Here is a 22366-nt window from a genome sequence, read left to right as displayed (position 1 = left end):
ACAACAGTTACAATTTTATGACTTCCCTGAACCATTGTCTTGGGAGCGTGTATGTGGGGAAAGAGCCATCTTAGCCGAAGGCTCCCTCTTATGTCTAAGGAAAAGCATCCTTGCTATCCTGGTTACAGTGACTCCAGCCCGGATGACCTCCTGGCCTTGCAAACCTGGTGGTTAGTGTCTCAACATTGTCTTAAAGACTCCCTGGATGCTGGCCATTGATCTTTCCCCATGTGATCTTCAAGACCTTTTCTGTCTTCATGAGGCAAAATCAGAAGAAGAAAGTATGGTGACTGAATGGTTGACAAATTATTTTTAGGATTCAGTGTCCTTTGAGGATGTGAACTTGACCCAGGAGAAGTGGACCAACTCAGAGAAACTTAAACAGGGATGTGATGCTGGAGAACTACAAGAATCTAATTGCATTTGATAAGAGCAGAGAACCAGCCATGTAGACCTGGTCTGACGTTTCATGTGGTTCAAAGAAAAGAGCTGAGGACAGTGGAAAAATTTCCTCAAGACTGGGAAATTTGTATTAATACCAAATGGTCAGCCCCTCAACAGAATCCTTTACAAGGAAAAACATCCAATATGATGGAACTGGGTCCAGCTGACCTACACAAGGATTCACTGGGATTCATTCTTTACCTTGATACAGTTAGGGTACAGGCTCTGTTCAACACATCTGTACTCATTTTTTTTTCCTCCAACAGTGTGTGCTAGAACTTTCTGCTGGCCTCCTAGACTTCCACAGGGGAATACTTCCTGCCAGCTCTGTCTGCTTAGGACCATGTCCAGCTAGGACAGAAATACATATGAGAAAGAATGACTACAGGATTGCTGACAGCTTGATCACAGAATTCAGTGACCTTTCAGGAAGTGGCAGTGATATTCTCCCAAGAAGACTGAGTATTGGACCCTGCTCAAAAAAGAAAAAAAAAATTATACAGAGATGAGATGCTTTTAGGAACCTGGGCTCACTGGGGAATCAGCTCTGCAAATACAGTCTGATTTCTAAGGTGGAACAGCAAGAGCTGAGGACAGAGGAGAAAGGAATTTTCCAAACCACCTCGAAAGACTGGGAAACCCAACTAAAAGATGCAATTCCTGCGCAAAATGTTCCTAAGAACGCAACATCCAATGGCATAAAAATGGTACCAACCCAACCTGGCAAGAAACCTATAGAATGTAATTATCATAAAAGACTCTTCAGAAAGAAGTCTTACCTTATTTGTACCAGGCATTTCAAGGAAGAGAAATGCTATAAATGCACAGAATAAGGCAAAACCTTCAACCGTCCTTCAACTTGACATCATTCAAAGTCATGTGAGTATTCACACTGCAGAGAAAATTCTAGAATTTAATGATTTATGGAAAAGCTTTCAATCAGGAGTCATGCCTTAAGAAACACTTAAGAACTCTCACAGGAGAGAACCTGAAGAGTGTAATCAGTGTGGTATATCCTTCAGCCTGCGATCTTCCTTCTTAGGATGTGAGCAAATACATATTGGAGGGAAATGCTGTGAACACGCCAATTACAGAACAAGGTCTTGTCTTAGTGTTTACACACACACACACACACACACACACACACACACACAAAGTCACTGTGGAGTAGAGCTTGGAATGCAACAAATATGGGAAAGTTTTCACTGACCCTTTGTCTCTTCAGAAACGTGTCAGGACTCACTCTATAGAGAAACTCTAGGAGAGCTCAGACTATGGAAAAGCCTTCCTTTTCAGTCCTCCCTTAATAAACACATGAGATCCCTCACTGGAGAGAAACCGAGTGTAATCATTGTGGGATATCCTCCAGCCAGAGCTCTCATCTCAGTGTGCACAAAAACCCCTGACTGTAAGCAGGGTGGGAGGCCTCCACTGTTCTTTCATGCCTTCAGAACACATGATAACCCACCCTGGAGAGAAACCCTAGCAATGCAATGCTGTGGAAAAGCCTTCATTGATCTGTCATTCCCTAAGAAACACACAAGATCCCACACTGGAGATAAATCACATGAGTATGGAAAGGCCTTCAGTAATTCTTCTTACCTGAGAGTACATGTGAGAACGCCCAAGGTAGAGAAGCCCTATAAATGCATGCAGTGAGGAAAAGCCTTCAGCACAAGCACTAACAAGTGAATATGTACAGGGCAGAAAGTCTGTGAATGAAATGACTTTGAGAAAGTTTATTTTGTCCTTCATGTCTCATTCCTCATTCTAGAACGCACACTGGAGAGAAACTCTATTATAAACAATGTGGAAAAAGCATTGAGGCACAACTCTTATGATCTTATCTGTAATGACTGTTTGGCACTTAAAGTGCCATAATTCATTAATTTGTAAGCATTAATGGCAATATATCTGTAAACTCTGCTTGACTCACATGACAAATGTTTTGATAATGTAATATTATAAGTTAGTACTCAATATTGTCTAATTCCCATCAACATGTGTTAGATTCACAGGTAATTTTGAAGTAAGTTTATTCATAGGCAGATCCTATACTTATTTTAGTTAACCTTAATTCATTTTGGACAGAATGCATAGTCTTTATGCAAAAATTTGGTAGAAATTTGCTGTGTGTTGTACTGTAGCTGATACAACTAGTTACTGTCCCAATATTGGCTTCCCCCATGTTCATTAAAGTAAAAATCTTCCAATTTTGTTGAAGTTGGCAATATGGAAACAATTTTTTAAAAATATTTATTTATTTATTTTTTTAGGTGTAGATGGACACAACACAATGCCTTTATTTTTATGTGGTGCTAAGGATCGAACCCGGGTCCCATCCTTGCTAGGCCTTACTGCTGAGCCACAATCCCAGCCCTGGAAACAATGTTTAAGCATTCAATTCCCAGCTTGTCTTGCAGCTTTATAATTCGTCAGATGTCCACAGTCCTCACCAGTGAGAAAACAGAGGTCACTGGAGTGGTGTTTAAGGAAGCTCATGGAAATGGGAACATTTCCTCCAGCATTTTCTCTTCACTATTGGCCCTTTCTCTTATCCTCTTAATGATGTATTTCTTAAGGAAAAAAAGGATAACAGTTACAAGATATTAAAGACACAACAGAGGATACATAATATCTGGCTGCACCTTTCCTGGACTGCTTATCTCTAAGTGTCATGTTACATGAGAAAATAAACTCCTAACTGGTTTAATCTTAAAAACAAACAAACAAACAAACAAACAACAAAAAAAAAACGAACGTAAATCTAACGCCTGGCCACTTCCAGTGGAGAGGAAGGCTCAACTCTACACTATGCAGTAAAGTAAGAAATATTCTCTATAACTGCAGCAACCAAAATGTTTACCTTTTTCAAAGCTGAAAAAAATAACAGTAATAATAAATAAGGTATCACATTGCATTACTGCCAGTTATCCAATAGCATTAGTGAAAATGCTAGGCATTTTCTAGCCATTTATTCCCAGGCAAGAACTGGGAATATCATTTTCACTTTTTATAGACTCAAAGTTTCCTGCTTTACACATTTTCATCCTTTATCAGCCTCTCACAAAACAAATTATCTTGATTATCTTGGAATGTTAAATGGCAGTTTTAAGTGTGAAAGATATGTGGAAACCAGAAAGAGATAATAATGAATTTTGGATATACAGAAGTCCCTCTGTAAAATGGAGGGTTGCTTCCAGGAACTGGAACTCTGATGGACACCAAAATCTTCAGATGCTTAAGTGCCTTATATAAAATGGTATGTTTGTTTACAACCTATACAATATGCATGTATATTTTAAATCATCAAGAATTTTATAATACATAACACCATGTAAATGGTATGTAAACTTTTGTTATACCGTGTTTAGAAAATAATGGCAAGTAAAACCGCCTGTACATGTTCAAAACATAATATTTTTTCGAATAGTTTTGATCTGCAGTTGTTGGAATCCTCAGATGTGGAACTTGTGAATTAGGAGGGTGGGCTGTACATTTCTCAGTAATGCATTTAGCTTAGAAAAGAAGATGTTTTATTCATAAGAGCAACTTGGAAACATGGTATTCATTTTGTATCTAAATTATTCTTTGGTAGTTGAATGCCTACTCGAACATAGCATGGTTCCTAGTGAAGGAAGTCCCTGGAACTGTTGATGTAAGTTGATATCTTATCATGGATAAAGTTTTATAGAGGCACTATCACTTATGTCACTGAAAGTCAGTACCATTTCAGAAAAACCTCTGCAATATCTTTTTAGGAAGAAACCATTCAGTGGGGTTATGCTTCTTTAATGAGTTTCCAGTTTGCTCTCATAAGAGTCTGAGAGTATGGCTATAATTCCGTTCATGCACATACTTGTTTAGTGATTTTATATATATAAAATCACTGTGCTTAGAATCTATATCAGCAACTCTAGCATCTTGTTATTTGTTAGGTAAGTGAAACTTCTCAACATCACTGACTTTTATGGAAAAAAGAAAATAACTCAAACCAAAAAGTTAGTGAACTGCTCACAGATATGGAAAAATTTCCCATCCTGCAGCCAAATAATAGTTCTTTTAGAAAGTTCTTATTTCCTGTTTAAATATTTTATTTTCTTATTTAAGCTTTTAGCTGCAGAGCATTTCCCAAGTCCATAACTTCTATGGCTATTGCTGCTGGCTTTCCACATATACCTTTTAGAATTAAGTTCTCATAGCTCATGCAGGATTTATGTACAGGTCAACAAAGGCTCATTTGTGTGCTGAGACACAAGTAGGTTGTGTAACAATGTTCTAACCAATAGCTGGCCAATAGCTGCAAAGAAACTTGGTAGTGTGAGCATTTCTGAATAAATGAAAATTGATAGAAGGAAGAAAACTCACTCTAAAATCAAGATACTATTTAGGAGAGCAGTTATGAGCCACTTTAATGAAGAATGTCTCATTTGAAACAGAAAGCTTTCAAACATGCAACATTTTCTGTAGGCTAAAGATTTAATAACTATTCTCCAAAGAGAAGTGGATTTGAACACATATTGGCTTATACGATTCCTTTTATTTATCCTTTCATTCAGTGTCAGTATTGAGCTACTACTGCATGAGTCCTAGAGATAAGATAATGAACAAAACAAGTAATGGGGAAATAATGAGAGAAAACCAGCAAAAAACAGGTAAGCAAATATCACTGATAATTTTAGATAGAGACAAATGTAAAGTATAAAATAAAGCAAGGTAGTAGAATGGACACTGATTGCTGAAGGAAAACGCTTCTCTGAAAAATATAATTCAAAAAAATATGTGAAGGTGAGAATGAGGCAAACATGAAAACATCTGATGAGATATGTTTCAGGCACAGGAAAGAACAAATGCAAACACCACATAAAAAGCAACCAGAACCACAATTGGCTTTAAAGTTCAATTAAATAGAAATTATTTAGCTAGCCACAGCAACATCTATGTAACCCAAGCCCAATAAAATTGCATAAGATTCTAAAAGTTAAACTGGTTTCTGCTTCATCCGTATTAAGTTATGACACTAAGAAAATGAAAAAAAAAAAAGGTAGGAAATGGCCTTAGGGACACTTTTCCTTTACAGATTCAGTTTTAAGGGGTTGATGGAAAAGTTGGATTGTCTTTCTTTAGTGCCTGTTCTTTCATTTCATAGGATTTTGCTCTATTCTTGATGTCTTTGCAAATCTGTCATTGTCTCTAAAAATGAAAACTCTGGAGGATTCAACACCATTACTCTATGGAGTTTTTAAACAGACAATGTTTAGTTTAAAAAGCATATATGATAGTTTGGAAGAACTTTCTGACATTGACTTATAATTACTGTGTAAATAATTGATCTACCACTCAAGAAAGCAGTCTTCTTCTATTCACATTTGCCTCTCATCAGCTTTTGATGCAAGACCAAAAGAAATGGAATTGTGTGGATATAATTACATGTTGTAGCAGCATTTAATGCATCCAATGTTACTCCTCAAGGACTTAAGGACCCAAAGTCTATTCTCTGAATTTATTGGAACTAAGATTTCTTCATTCCTGTATTCAAACTGATTTGGGAACACAACGGGGATAAAATAGAAGTTCAGAATAATACTTACAGCATTTTAATTAAACTCTTTGCTGATGGAGGCATCCTTTCAAACTTGCACATTGGTGTTTGGTAAAGATAAAACTCCCATTAGCATAAGTGGGTATATCTAAACTCAATTTCTGAATGCATTTTGAAAAGGTGGCTAGAAACATTAAGGGTACTTGTATTGTTCAAAAGCTATCTAAAAACCCCTTTGAAAATAATGAAATTGTACTAGGTAGGCTGGAGTTTTAAGATCACTATGTATATCATATGATACCTTGAAAGAAAATTGATAACACTGAATATATTAAAGTAAAAATAAAAATCTCTTGAGCTGGGAAGTGTTGCTCAGTGATAGAACATTTGCCTTGCATGTGTGAGACCCTGGGTTTTCAATTCTAAAAAAAAAAAACAATTACTAAAAAAAAAAAAAAAAAAAGAAGTGAAAGTCTCATTCTGAAAGAAATATCATGGATTAATTTCAGAAATATTAAAAAAAATGTTTACCAGAGGTAGGAATATAATCTGTTGTTCATTTTTTTTCAAATTAGACAATTAAAAAATTCCTTCTCTCCATTTCCTTTCTCATAAATTTCATAGAACCAGTTCCTAATATACCCTGTCCTAAGAGTCTTAAGCCAGAGGGAAGAAAAATACTTAAAAGGAAAGAGATGCAAATAAAAGATAATTAGGATGGAGATTAACAGTTTTTTTTTTTTAAACTCAGTTTCCTTCCAGAAGTCAAGAGGAAAGAGGAAGGTAAAAAGAAGTAAAATGTTTCACTCTTAAAAGAGTTATATTAGCTTTTGTCTTCAATGTGCATGCAACTATAAATTCTTTCTAGCAAAACTTGACTTAATATTGAAATCCAGGGTTTAAGAGAAAATAATTGTAAAAAAATTGGATGGATGTGGATACATGATAGCAAGTATATTTACATATAGTTAAGGAAAATTAATGATTAGAGTTTAAAGTTGATCTTCAGCACTGAACATGGGGACAATGTTTTACAATTTTAATTGGGAGTGAGTCAGATAAGGTCGTCTACATAGAGAGGATGTGTGCTCCATCTTGGCAGAGTGGAGGTGGGTGGGAAGTAAAGCTTTTCTTTCTTTGCCACTCCTACAATATTCTGACACAGACTGTAAGGAAACTTTTTGCAAAGTTAAAAGGAGAGAGATGGTGTTATATTCGTATATGTCTTTTAATACCTTGTTCTTGTTTAGCATAGATTAAGAATGTAAGTCAGCACTCTGGGTGTTTTTTAAATAGATATGGATGATGTTCAGAGAGGTCTTTCTCCTTTGGCCTCATGATAATAATGGAAGTTTCTCAATGATGCAGTATTTGGTGCTGAAATTAGTTTGCACCTATGAGCCTCAATATTTTAACACTTATGTTGATCAAATAAAGATTCCCTCAATTATCACATCTAATTAGTACCAGGATTGATAAGATTTTTGTCGTGAGTAATGAGTCTTTTAGTGGTGTTATGTGGTGGTATGTAGCAGACACAATACCTGGCTTCAGTGTCAGAACTGGATAGCCAAGTTTCCTCCCATTTAACCTAGAGTATCATCCCAGCTCTCTGAGCTATATTATCTGCATCTAAACCAAAATTTCTGTGTTCCTTCTGTCTCTAGGTTTGTCTTCTGAACTGCTAAATATGTTTAAATAATTTGATGTGATTTTCTTTGCTTTGTCTTTCCTTCATTTGGGAAGGTAGGATATAGGTAAGCCAGAGGAATCTAGCCAGACATTGCCCAGTCAATAAATATAGAAAAATAAGAACTGGACATGGGAACCTGAGTGAATCCTTGTTGTTTCATGTGCTCCTTTCATGTTCCAGGGACACTTATTAAGACCCAATAATGCAATCTAAGATGAGGCAGGTAAGAGCTTCTCTCCTTATATCCCCAGATATACCCCCTTGCTTCCCCATCAACAGACATCATTGTGTTGGTGGTAGCTGCCATCTTTGCTAGGCAACTTCCTCCAGAGTTGACACTTGGCCGACTTCCTCAAGCTTTTCAAGTTTTTTTGTGAAAATAAATTCTTTTTTTTTTTTTTTTTTTTTTTGATGAAAGCTTCCATGGGCACTCCAGTGAAAATTGCAAGCCACCTAATTTTATCTGAAGACATTTTTTTTCCTAAAGTATTAAACCACTTTTTAACAAACCATAAAACTGTTTTATTTATTAAGTTTTTTGTTTATCAACCCCTCCTCTGGAATAGTAGCTTTACGAGGATAGAGATTTTAATCTATTTTATTTCCTGACCTGTCTGACTCATATAAGTGCTTATGTTGAATGAATATTGAGCAGGACAGATGATAAATTAAAAAAAATACTTAGCAACTAAAATGTTTAATATATAAAATTATTGTCATCATTTACAATATCTTTACTTTAGAAAGATCCCCAGAGTGAAAAGATAAAAGATATGAAGTTACATGTAAGCTGCACAGATTCTAGTTATCCAATTTTTCTTTGTTTAGCCTACTTATTTGGTGACCTTTGTTGGGGACACCCTCAATTTTCACACCAGGGAAAGTGGTAGAGGACAGACTTTGTGTTTTTCAGTTTGATGCGAGAAATGAATAATTCTTTGAACCTGATTTTGTTAGATGTCTTAATAAATTAGTCATGGGATAGGGATCTCTGTACAAAGACCTGACATGAATGCTGCTGATATAGAATGTCATTCTTCTGGTTTGAGTAGCCATTGGTCTCATTTGTACTCATCACTGAAATCTTTGTTATTTAAGCACACACACTAAAGACACATGCAGGAAGTCAGAGGCATTTGGATATGGCATTCTCCTTTCGTTAGAGACAATTCATTCTGAGGGATATTTCACATATGGAGGCTCTACACCACTCAGAGAATAATTACCCAGTTTTACTAATGACAAATAGTGACCTCCATGTTTTTTTTAGGTAGAGTTTTGCTAGAAGGAATTTGCATAAAATATAGGTGGATATCAGTATCCTCCACTTGTAATTTAGACTGGTTTATTGGCCTTAGTTACCATTGACTTATGTTTTAGGATAGTAGCTTAAGTTTATGTTTATTGCAAAAAAAAAAGTGAGAACAATTGATACGCCAAATTTGAGATAATATATTTTTTATAATTAAAAAAAAATTTTTGCAGTTGTAGATGGACAGAATGTCTTTATTTTATTTGTTTATTTTTTTGTGGTGCTGAGGATTGAAACCAGTGCCACACGCGTGCTAAGCAAGCACTCTGCCACTGAGCTACATACAGCCCAATCACCAAGATAATATTTTGAGTAGATTTTTGCCAGTGGAAGAAAAATAGACTTAAGGATGAAGTGAATAAGGACAGTAGAGGAGATTTTTCTTTTAAAGAGAGAAATTTTTGAAAATAAATAACAAAAACTCAAAGTACAATGATAGATCTCTGTAAAACTTTACTGAGATTTTCAATAGAAAGGATAGGGCTTTGATTGTAAACAACCATGTATACCTATATATGTCCCAATAACCTAAGACAAATTATCTTTAGGAATCCATGTATTCATTTCTATGAATAAATGAAACACATACTCTAAGAATAAAGGAATTACACTTGGATTTACTTGATCAGGACCTTCCCCCCAATAGAGGAAGCTACTAATAGTAATAATGACACAATTCAAGCACCTACTGAGATCCAATAGATACAATTGTAAGTGAAGTGTCAAATATATAACAGTGAATGATTTGCTGTGAAGAGTATAACGACATTTTGATTCAGCTAATGTACTACCAGTTCATCTTTACCTGGAAAAAAGATCCAACAAAAGTTTCTCTCTCATAATATAGGAAGATTTTACCTCAAAGAAAAAGGCCAATTTCCTCTCCATAGAGTGCAGAGTACAGTAAATCTTTTTAATTTCATGTTTTGTTGGCATCCATTCTGAATCTAGGTTCCACTTCTAAAAAAAAAAAAAAGATGGGCTTCATTATCTTTAACACAATTTCCAGTGCTCTTCCATTTTCTCAGTGTGGTTGACCCAGATATCTTCCATCTGCAACAACTTCCTGGTATCATCTGCCTAGGAATTTATAGATGAAATCTATTTGACCTCCCTCACTGATTCAGCATTCCACTCAGACTGAGAAAATATGCTTCAGTGACCAGTCAATCACAGTGTGACCCCATAGAACTTATGCCTAACTTGCTGTAAACCTACCAATTAGAAGTTCTGAGGGAAATCTGCTTGGGTAATGCACTGGATCCCAGTAAGGTCTTAGCCCATTGGTCTTAGTCTCTCTCTCTCTGTCCCCACTTAAAATATTCTTGTTTAAGTGAGGTGTTCTAAGAATGATATGTTCTCTAGTTGTATTAACTGATCAAATGAAAAAGTCATCCAGAGAGTGTCCATTTAGTTCTTATGGGTTTGTGAAGTTTCCTCTGATATAAGCATCGTTTCAAAACAATGGGCTGGAAGGAACCAGAAAGAAGCATATTAATTTTTTGTAACTTGATGTTTCAACCCCTCTGGCTTCCCAAGTTGAGCCAGCTTTAGTGTTTGGGGGCAAAGGACAGGAGCCTCTTTTTCTCATTAGAGATATGCCTAAGATATGAGTTGTTAGGCCAACAAAAAATGCCCTATAATTTTCTGAGGTAGGATCTTAGGGGTTACCACTGTCTATGTAGGCTTCTGTCCTAAAGATAAATGTTACAAACTGTGGTGGTAGAATTGAATTTGACCCTGAGAAAAATTGAGTCTTTTAAATTAACTCTGCTTTGAGTGAATTATAGAGTCACATATAGTTACAGGCATGAAGACAGAGAGATCTTATGTACACGTTACTTAGTTTTCCTCCCATAGTCACATCTTACAGAACAATAGTAAAGTCTAATAGCAAGATATGGCATTGCCAGAATCCACCATCCTACCCAGAGGTGTTTTATTGCAAAATTTTCACTCATGTAGAATTTTCTGAATCTGAATAGTAGCTAAAAGTTACAGACTAGAACATTCACTTAATAATAAAGTTTTCTGATTTTGCTTAAAACTATGAGCCCTCCATTCTATCCATAGCATTTGTCTAGATCTAATTTCTACTACACAATGAACAGCATTTCTGTTACACAATGTACATTCTCACATTTGTACTGGCCTCAACTGCTCCATGTTTCTCCTTAACAACTGGCTCAGTCATTTATTTGTGTTCCTTTGCTGTTCCTCCTGCCTGTTTGGAAAGTCTCTAACACCTCTTTTAGTGTCTTTTCCCCAATTGCCTAAACCTTGTTGCTCATCCACCAGGGGGCACTCTATCTCTGCCTGCATGCAACTGTGGCTGGAAGATTGATGGTACCATTAGACCTCTAAAAGGTGAGTAATTGGGGTCCTGATAGAAACAGGCCAAATATTTCTCAAATAAAATAATGCCAGCAGGTAAAAGCAAATGAAATTATATAATGCCAAATGAAGAGTGTTTTATTTCCAATTCTTGACTTTTTCCCTGAGGTTCAAACATATACAACAACATACTTGACATTTCCACTTGGAAATTTAACTCATTCAAACTTAAACCACCAAAAAACAGAACATTTGTTACTTTCCTCCTTAACCTGCTTGTCTTACAACCCCCAGTTGAGTAACATGTTTTACCATGTACCCAGTCATTCAAGTCAGAGACCTGGCAATCTTGATTCATCTCTATCTCAAGCCATCCTTCTCCTCGTGCACTCTCCCATCAAATTCATCCGTGAGTTTCATTGGCTGTACTTCCAAAATATATCTACTTATCATCAAGGCTGAGCCACCATGATTTCTTAACTGAATTACTAGATTCCTAACTAGTAGTGCTTTCGTTTCCATTTTCCCCCTTAGGATCCATTCTGTATTCTATTTGCCATGTCGCTCTTTCGAAAGCATAAATCACAGCCTACAAATTTTTATGCAATCTGAAACCTGCCTCTCTAGTACCTTTTTCTTTTATTCTGAAAATTTTACACTTAGTTCCAGTATCTTGCTTTTTTTCTGTTTTACAAAAGCATCAATCTCATTTTTATCTTCAGGCTTTCACTTCTTAGAGTATACACCTGTTCTGCTAAATGTCACCTCATCACCAAGGCTTCTGCTCATCATCCTAGCTAGAAGAGCATCTTCCCCTGCTAGTGCCACCTCTGACCTCACCGGGTCTTCTCTTTGTCGCATTTGTCTTTATATTATCATATTTATGTGTTTACATATAGAATGGCTATCTATAGCTTACACGTACATGTAAGTTCCATGAGGTCAGAGAGCTGATGTGTCTGTTAATTTCTGTATTATCCAAATTCTAGAACATTATCAAAGACATAGTCCATATTCTGAACAATTTGTGGAATGTGTGGATTAAAGGGTGACTTATATGTGATGTTTAAAATTGGTAAAAATTATAAAAGTCTAATGTAAATTCTTCCAAGGTTTAATTACTTTTTAAAATTTAAAATACTTGATCACCATGCTGGCATATTTTAATTTATAGCTGACTGGAATTTCTATTTCCAGTCATGTTAGAGTAACAGAGCACAATTTTGCCTTTGTTCCTTAAATAAATAATCAGAGAAATAGATAAAAATAATATGTGTCAGGCATTAGAGAATAATTAGAGCAGGACAGTGATACCTACTGAGCTCCAGGTTTGCTTTACTTTCTGCTTGTAAAGTCTCCAGGTCATAGCATAGGAAGCAAAATCTCAAAAAGAGTATGGCTATGTGCAAATTGCAGGGAAAGAGTTGAACGCTTCAAGAAGTCCAAACCACTAGTTTTCAGAGCAGATCAGTGAAGGAGAAAGAGATGCACAGAGAGAGTCTAGAAGTCCGCAAATGGTTTCTCTAAAGTCTTCAGCTGAGTACTGACTGGTACATTCAGACAAGGAAATTACCTGAGGCTTAAAAAAAAAATCATCAGAAAGAAACAATTAAAACAGTGTCTATAGCTCAGTCAGAGAAAGGAATATTTTGTATCTCTATAAATTGAAGTGAAAATAAATTCTGTAATATACAGGACATCAAAAAAGAGTACTTAATAGGACATTTCTTTTTGACAAGGAAAAATTAGCTCAGGACTAATGGATACCCTGGTTCCACCCAACAGAGCAAAGAAAGCAAGGTTTTGAAATGATCAAACTATTTTCAAATAATTTTATTGTGCTCCAGAATAAAATATAAATTTATTTCACTGATATAAAATATGTAGGACCTAAAAAAAAGTTAACAACATAGTGTCTGGTGTCCAATAAACAATTTCTCAGATATTCGAAGAAGCACAATAAGACCAGAAGAAGAAAGTCATTAGTGAAATGGCAAATGTTATAGGATTAGTAAAAAAAAGAAAACACAAAAATTTCTATGTACTCCTCATACACAAAAAGATATAGAAAAACATGAACATGTGAAGGAGAAGCATGGACAAGTATTGAACTGGAAAAATGCAAAATACAATGTTCAGATGAAAAAGTCATTGAGTGAGATGGCTCAGAGATTAGATGTGGAAGAATATATTGGCAAACTTGAAAACATATCTATGGAAAGACCCTAAATGAGCCGAAGAGAGAATATTGGATAAAAACAAGAGTGTCTCTGCCAAACAGTCTAAAAGGCATTCTAATTATGGCATCCCCAAAAGTACAAAGGAGTAAAGAAAAAATTTTAAAAAGTGATCAAATTTTTTTTTCAATTGATAGAGGAAACCACAAGTTCAAAGGGGCTCACAAACTTCAACATACGAAACATGAAAGAAAAAATGGCAAGAAGGTACATCCTGATCAAACTGCCTAAAACCAGTGATGAAGAAAAAAATCTTGAAAACACAAGAAAAAGATACATTTTGTATAGGAAAATGAAGAAAATAATGCAAATCAATATCAAATATCAGTATGAAAAATCCTTGAAAGTATTGAAATAAAAAACTTATCAAAAATATCCTTTAAGAAGAATGAGAAAAATTAAAAGAATTTTTAGATATATAAAAGCTAAAAAGTCTCATTGAGTAGCCCTGCAAAAAATGTTATTAAAGGAAACCTTCTGGGAAGATGAAGATTAACAGAAATAATCAGGGAATGAATATTAACAGAAATAGTCAATGTGCAAACAAAAACTAAATATAATTTTCTTATTTTTAAATTTCTTTAAAACATAATTAAATTTCTAAGATAAAAAACAACAATTAAAGTTTATACTACACATGGATGGTTGCAATAGCTCAAATACTGAGAAGTGGAAATTAAAAGTCTACTGTAATAATATTTTTGTTTTATGTGAATTAGGACAAAAATACATGAAGGTACAGAGTGATATATAGGAGAGTAAGATTAAGATTTTTTTCTAACAAAGTACATCTCATAGCAAATAATATTATAAGGGATAAAAAGGTATTTTATAATGATAAAGGTGCCCATTAATCAGGACATAACTTTTCTAAATGTTTATGCTACTTTACACAGCATTTCAAAATACATAAAGCAAAATCTAATAGAACTACAATCAGAAATAAACAAATCCATGATTACACACACAGATTTTAATACGCTTCTGTGAATAATGAATAGTACAAGTAGACAGAAAATCAGTGATACAATAGACTTGCAAACACTATGAACCACAATGACCTAGAATATTCAACAAAATAACAGCACAATACACATTCCAAAGTGCACATAGAACATTCTGCAAGAGAGACTGTCCTCTGCCATTAGTCTTCATAAATGAAAGGATTCAGATATGGCAAAGCATACTCTCTGATCACAGTGGAAATAAATTCAAATTCAAATAATTAAAAAGTTATGTATGCAAAATTCTGAAATATTTTAAAATTAAGGAAAAGATGTCTTAGTAACTGATGCATTAAAAAGAAATCAAAAGGGAAATAGGAAGTATTTTTGACTGAAAGGAAACAAAAACAGTATGTCAAAATTTATTGTATGAATCTAAAGGAATGGTTTTGAAGAAATGACTTAAGCTTCTAATGTAATGACCAAGGAGAAGCAGAGATTGAATCTAAAACATGTTGAAGTAATCAATGAAAGAGCAGCAAATTACACTCAAAGAGCAGAAAACAGAGCAACAGAAGACAGAACAAAAATAGAGAAAAAAAAATCAATGAAACCAAAAGCTAGTACTTTGGAAAAAAAATCTATAAATATGATTAACCTGTAGGCAGACTGATGAGGAAAAAATATCAATATTAGAAATCAAAAAGGATCACTGCAGACTTAGTGGATTAAATTGACAATGAGAATATTTTGTAAAAAAAATCTTGCCTATAAACTCTGACAGCTTAAACAAAATGGACAAATTCCTTATAAGTATTGATTCTAAACAACATTCTATCTATTAAATAAATAGAATACACATTAGAAAATATCTTTACAAAGGAAATGCCAGGCCCAGAAGTCTCCACTAGTGGATTCAATGTAATATTTAAGGAAGGGAAAAACATTTATCCCCCGACAAATCTTTCCAGAAAATAGAAGAGAAGGGATACTTCCAAACTAATTGTACAAAATCAATACTGTCCTCATTAAAAAAAAAAAGCTACAAGTAAGAAAAAGTACAGAACTATAACTGCTCATGAGCTAAGAGGCAACAATTCTTAACAAAATTTTAGTAAGTCCAATCTAGCAATGTATAAAAAGAATAGTATTTCCTAACCAAGTGAGATTCATCCCCAAAAGATTAAATTTGATTTTACATTTAAAATTTGTGTATTTCACCATATTCACAAGTTTTTAAAGAAAAAAAACATATGATCATCTTATTAGATTCCAAAAAAAGCATTTAACAAGAAATCTAACATATGATGGAAACCTTCAAGGCATTAGGGACAGAGTGAACTTACCCAACCTGATAAAGAATATTTATAAAAGGCCTAGAATCAGTATCAGTCTTAATAGTAAAAGACTGAATGCTTTTCTGCCTTTCCTTCTTATCAGGATGATAAAGAATAACTGCTGCAATCACTTCTACTTCACTATATTGTGCTAGAGGAAATACCCAGTGCAATAAGACAAAAGTAATGAGAGAAAGAGGGGTGGGGAGGATATGGGGAGGATATGGGGAGAGAGGGAAAGAGAAAGAAATGCAAGATATACATAATTGCATTGGAGATATAAAAATATCATTGATGACCTAAATACTCCATGTAGAAAATCTTAGGTAATTCATAAAATAGCTATAAAACCAAGAAACAAATTTAGGATTATTATATGATGAAAAGTCAATATATGAAAATCAATTGTATTTATGTTTATTAACAAGAAGAAATCAGAAAAATAAACAAATATGAATTCAGTTAAATCAATTATAAAATAATTGTAGTTAAATTTTATTAAAGCTTTCAAGATATACATGCTGGAGACTAATTTCTAAGTGAAATTAAAGAAGAAATAGTGATATAGTGTGCCTATGAATTGAAAGACTTTATGTAATAATTCTGATATTAACATGGAGATGAAAAATATCTATAATATTCAAAATACTTTGAATTAAAGCAAAGTTGGACTTAACCTGATTTCAAGACTTACATAAAGCTACAATAATGAATATACCATCATATTGGCATAAAGCTAGATAAATACATTAATATAACAGAATAGGTACTTTAAATGCAGACCCACATACATAAGGTCGATTTATTTTCTGCAAAGTGTCTAAAGAAATTTAATGGAGAAAAGATGATATTTTTAATAATGATGCTGAGACAAAATACAAAAACAAATTAAAACAAAACTTTACTCACACTCTTTATGCAAATGTTATCTAAAAGGTTCATGTACATAAAGAGGTAAAACATCCAGCTGAAACTAGGAAAGATTCATGTTGACTAGGCATTTGGAAACATATTTCTTAAATCAGACAAGACCATGAACTGTATAGAAACACATTTTCTACTTTGTCAAAATTATAAACATTTGTCTTCAAAATAATTTTTTAAATGAATAGGCAAGGCACACACTTCAGAAAATGTTTGCAAAACGTGTCAAAGTACTTACACTCTATCTTATCAAGGATTGTTAAAATGCAGTAAAATAAATAATACAATAAATTTCTGTCTTCTGTTACGATGGCTAGAATGAAAATCCTGACAGTACCAAGTGCTAGTGAGAGTGGGACCCAACTAACTCTCAAACACTCTCCAAGGGAATGCAATATCACACAACTTTGGAAAATTGCCACTTTTAAAAAAGTTAAATACACACCTTTTGTATAATATCCCCATCCCATTTTTTGTCATATATTTAATCAAGAGAAATAAAAGCATATGTTCACACAGAGAAATGTGAATGAAAGAGAACAGATAAAAAGAATAACTGAATTACATAAAATTCTAGAAAACACAAACTAATCTATGTGACCATAGCATATGGGTGGTTGTGGGAGACCCAGGCTGGGAGATGGCAGGGAGGAATAGTGGTATCTCAATGCCTTTTTGGATATGTTTATTTCCTTAACTGTAGTGATAGATTTACAGATGTGTATGTATGTTCAATTCATGTCATTTTACACTTTATGTGCACTGTTCTATGTCATTATGCTACAATAAAATTGTTCAAGGTAGCAAATCATGAAGAAATACTTAAAACAAGTGACCTTGTTCTTCAATTTCATCTTCGTCACATATTCTCACTTTTAGCCAACCAAATGCAGGAAATCACTTGTTACAGGCATCCCGTGGACTCTTAGTGAACATCAGGGTCTATTTGAAGTAGTTTTACTGGAGTAGGTCTTCATAATAACTGATGAGGTAAATTGCATCATTAATATCTTACATTTTATTTTAAAATTCAATCATTAACCTCAACATGGTTTAGTAACCTTCTCAAAATCACAAAGTTGGAAGGAAAGAGATTTGAGACTTATCACAGGTATCTGAAGTCTAAGCCTATGCCCATTAATAACAATATTATCTTGCTTAGGTGAGAAAAGGACTACTAGGCTCTAAACTGTGTGTTAATGTAGACTGGGGCCATGAAGCTGCTGTCAAATCAGAAGGCTTTAAAAACAAAGCAGAAGAAGTCAGTTCCTAAGCCAATATGTTGGTGTGTTGGACCTACATTTTCTTCTCATAGTGCAGGGTTTTGGGTATAATTTCTAGGTTTTGATCCACTTTTGAGTTGAGTTTTGTGTAGGGTGAGAAATAGGAGTTAATTTTCATCTGCTACATATGGATTTCTAGATTTCCCAGCACCATTTGTTGAAGAGGCTATCTTTTCCCCAATGTATGTTTATGGTGCCTTTGTCTAGTATGAGATAACTGTATTTATGTGGATTTCCAGTTTTCCTAGCACCTCTTTGTTAAAGAGGTTATCCAACATAGATATTTGTTACCTTTGACTAATATGTGAAAACTGTATATGGCTTTGTATCTACTTTATTTCATTTATCTTCATGTCTGTTTTGATGCCATTATCAGGCATTTTTTGGTTACTATTACTCTGTAGTATAATTTGAGGTACAGTTTTTGTGATGTCTCCTGCTTTACTTTTCTTGGCAAGGATTGCTTTGAAAAAATAAGAAACCCAGAATAGCCAAATAAATTTCATGTCTGCTTTTTCTATTTCTGTGAAGAACTTCATTGGGATTTTTATGGAGATTGCATTGAATCTGTACAGCATTTTTGGTAGTATGACCATTTTTACAATATTAATTTAGCCTTCTTCAATTTTTTTCTTTAGTGTTTTATAGTTTTCATTTTAGAGGTCCTTCACCTCTTTTGTTAGATTCATTCCTAAGTACATTTGAGTCTATTGTGAATAAGATAGCTCTCCCAATTCCTTTTTGAACAGATTTATCATTGGAGTACAGGAACACAATTAATTTATGAGTATTGATTTTGTGTCTTGCTATTAGACTAGATTCATTTATGAGCTCTAGAAGTCTTCTGGTGGGTTTTAAAAATATTTCTGCATTTAGAAATCTAGCAAACAGAAATAATTTCAGTCCTATTCATATTCTTTTACTTTTCTTCTCTTGCCTTATGACTCTGGCTAGTTTCCTCATTATATAGACAAAGGATTTAAAATCAGTGTACTACAATGACATAGCCAAATCCATATTTATAGCAGCTCAATTCACAATAGCTAAGCTATGGAACCAACCCTAGGATCTCTTCAATGAATGAATGGATAAAGTAAATGTGGTATATATACATAGTGGAGTATTAATCAGCTGTAAAGAAGAATGACTTCATGGCATTTGCTGGTAAATGGATGAAATTGCAGACTATCATGCTAAGTGAAATAAACCAATCACCTCAAATCAAAGGTTGAATATTTTCTCTGATATGCAGAAGCTACCTCAAAATAAGGGGTGGGGATTAAAAAAAGAATAGAAGTAAGATCAGAGGAGAAAACAAAAGAAAATGAAAGGAAGGGAGTAGAGATGGTATAGGGAAGTCAGTGGAATGAATCTCACCTAACTCTTCTATTTATACATATAAATATAGAGAAAAGGGAACAGGGAGTGGGAAGAAGGGAGGAGAAGGGAAAATACTGGGGACTGAATTAGAATATTCCATGCTTTTATAATTATGCCATAGTATATTTTATTGTCTCGTATAACTAAACAGAGCCAATAAAAATAAATTAAAAAAATAAAACAAAGCAGGAAACATTGTTTCTGTCCTTGGAAGAAAGCAAAATTTTCCTTGGAATGATGATTGCCCTGGAGCCCAGGGAATGTGAGGACAAGACTCTGCATCCTGCCAGTAAAAAATGAAAAGCAAAATTAATTCCTTTTGTTAATTAGTAATAGTCATGAGATGTCTCCTGCCAATTAGTTATATCAGTGCAGTTCAAGGCAGAAAACAAAATGAAACTAAGGAAGATTTGGCACTAAAGACATCGGTGTCAAGAAAAAGAGATAGGTAGGGATTAGTTTAGGCAACATCAGTTAGCTCAAATACTAGTCTGCTTAGTGTATTTAACTTAAGAGGGACTGAGGTAATAGTTAAGAATATCTCTGTTTTTTATTTTAATTCAGCTCATATTTTATAGAGTTATCATTTTACAATTTTAATCAAAATTAAGGTTTACAATCTGCTATTATTCTTTGCTTTTTAATTAAAATTGGAAATGCTTATGAGCCTGGAATCCAGTAAAATCACATGGAAATGTTTGCTTCTAGTTATATCTTGCAAGGTAGCTGGACAGAGATGTGATGTTATCATTTTGCATTTGAATTTCTCTTCTGCTATTCATCAGATAAATTGCTCTGGGTGGGATGGTTTTGGGGTGGTCACTAAACCTCAATGATCTTAAGTTGCTGATTTGTAGAATGGGCATAGGAGTAACTATTTCTATTCTTTGTAGTTTTTATACGATATGGTTGTAAAAGCTTGCAAATTTTCCCCACTTAACTCAAACATACTGGGGGGATGAAAACCACTTGCATTTTACTGTTATCATTTGCTCATTGAAACAGTGATGTTCAATGGTAAAGGAAGTTCTGTTAGTCAGAACACACAGTGTGCAGCAAAGCTCTTGGGGAATACATTAGAATCTTGGGAAGATGGGAGAAGAGTTTTTTTTTGGTTTTGTTTTTGTTTCTTTTAACACAAAAATTCTTAAGGTATAATTCATGTACTATAAATTAAGAAGTTTTTGTATATTCACAGGTTGTACAACCATTGCAATTAATCCTAGAATATATTCATCAACCAGAAAAAAATTATGATATACAATAGCAGTTGTTCCCCATTCCTTCTTCTCTCAGTTCAAGATCCACTAATCTATTCTCTGCCTCTATAAATTTACCCAATTCTGGACATTTCATATCAAGGAAATCAGACATTATATGGCTTTTTGTGTTTGGATTCCTACACTTAGAATCATGTTTTTTAGTTTTCTTCATGTTCTAGCACATATCAGTACATGTTGTATGTAATCATGTTTATGAATGAATATTTCCCTGGACATCACACATATATTTTATTCATTCGTTATCTGATAGACATTTGGATGGTTTCCGCTTTTTAGAAATTATGAATCATGTTGCCATAGCCATGTGTATACAGCGTTTTCTGTGGATATATGTTAATTTTTATTGACTATATACCAATGGAATATTGAGTTACATTACTAGTTCCTCAAAATATTAACACAGTAAGTCATTTTCCAAAATAACTACTATTTTACAAACTCACCAGCAATATATAAAGGTACTAATTCCTTTACGTGCTCATGAACACTAGTTATAATCTGTCTTATTGATTTCAGTCTTATTAGTGTCCATGAAGTGGTATCTCATAGTGGGTTTTGAATTACACTTTCCTAAATGACTCATGATGTTGAACATCTTTTCATATGCTTATTAGTATATATTTGTATATATTTTTTGGAAATATGTCCATTTAAATTATTTCTTTTTTTCATTTCTTTTTTAATTGTGATTTAAGAAATCTATATGTGATTGTAATACCTTTGATTTCAGTATAATTGATATTTAGCATCTTTTACAGTGCCTCTCAAAAGAGTAATTCAAAGGCCACTGCTGGTCTCTCAGACTTTTTAGGAGTTCTATAAGATCAAAACTATTCTTGCTACCTCAAATGCATGGTAAGGTTTTCAGTGACTATTTATTTGTTATATTGTAACAGATTAAATGCAGAGGCAGATGGGAGAATCCAGCTGAATTCAGCTAAGTCAGATCTTGAGCCTTAAAAAAATGTAAAACAATTCCACCTTTATCACCAGTAAAAATTATTTTGGAAAATAGCATTGCTTTTTAAGAAAATATGAGTAATGTAGTAGGTTTGCTATTTGAAATGGGATAATAAATGATCTTAAATATAATAAATCTTAATTGCTATACAATCTATGTAAATAAATAGCTTCTCATGGCCCTTTATAGTTCTTAAATATGTAAATGGGTACTGAGACCAAAAAGTTTAGAACACAGACATGTGTAATGCTGGGTACATAGTAGATAGTTAATATCAGTTTTCCTTTTAAAAAGCAGGTCCACCTCAATTCTATTGAATCATAGTTTTTATAGTTGAGGTTTTGGTATCTGTATGTCCAAAACTTCTCCAGGTAGTTCTTACATGTAACTGAATCTAGAAATCACAGAGATAGTTAATTCTTTTGAATCTAGAAATCACAGAGATAGTTAATCCTTTCATTTCATATTTGAGGAAAGAAAGGTTCAGAAGACCAATGAAGCTGGTGAATCATCTCGAATCCAGGAGAAGAGCCCCGTATCTTAGACATTCAACCAAATTTTATTCATCATACATTCATAACATAGTGTGAAAGAGCTTTGAATTCTTCCTCACAATAAGTTTTTCAACAGAGAAGGTGTAAGAATTCTGTAAGCTGGAGGTATAAGAGTTAACTGTCTACATAAACCTCCCA

The 22366-nt window shown here is 33.9% G+C and overlaps 1 pseudogene; it reads left to right on the top strand.

Moving 5' to 3' along the window:
- The first annotated feature begins 205 nt into the window (after positions 1-205).
- LOC101975942 (zinc finger protein 426-like) lies at positions 206-4587 on the top strand (annotated as a pseudogene).
- Positions 4588-22366: the final 17779 nt, after the last annotated feature.

Source organism: Ictidomys tridecemlineatus, chromosome 1, assembly GCF_052094955.1.
Source record: "Ictidomys tridecemlineatus isolate mIctTri1 chromosome 1, mIctTri1.hap1, whole genome shotgun sequence".
NCBI classification, from domain to species: domain Eukaryota; kingdom Metazoa; phylum Chordata; class Mammalia; order Rodentia; family Sciuridae; genus Ictidomys; species Ictidomys tridecemlineatus.
The sequence above is the reverse complement of the archived record's forward strand: the minus strand, read 5'-3'. Positions and strand labels throughout refer to the sequence as shown.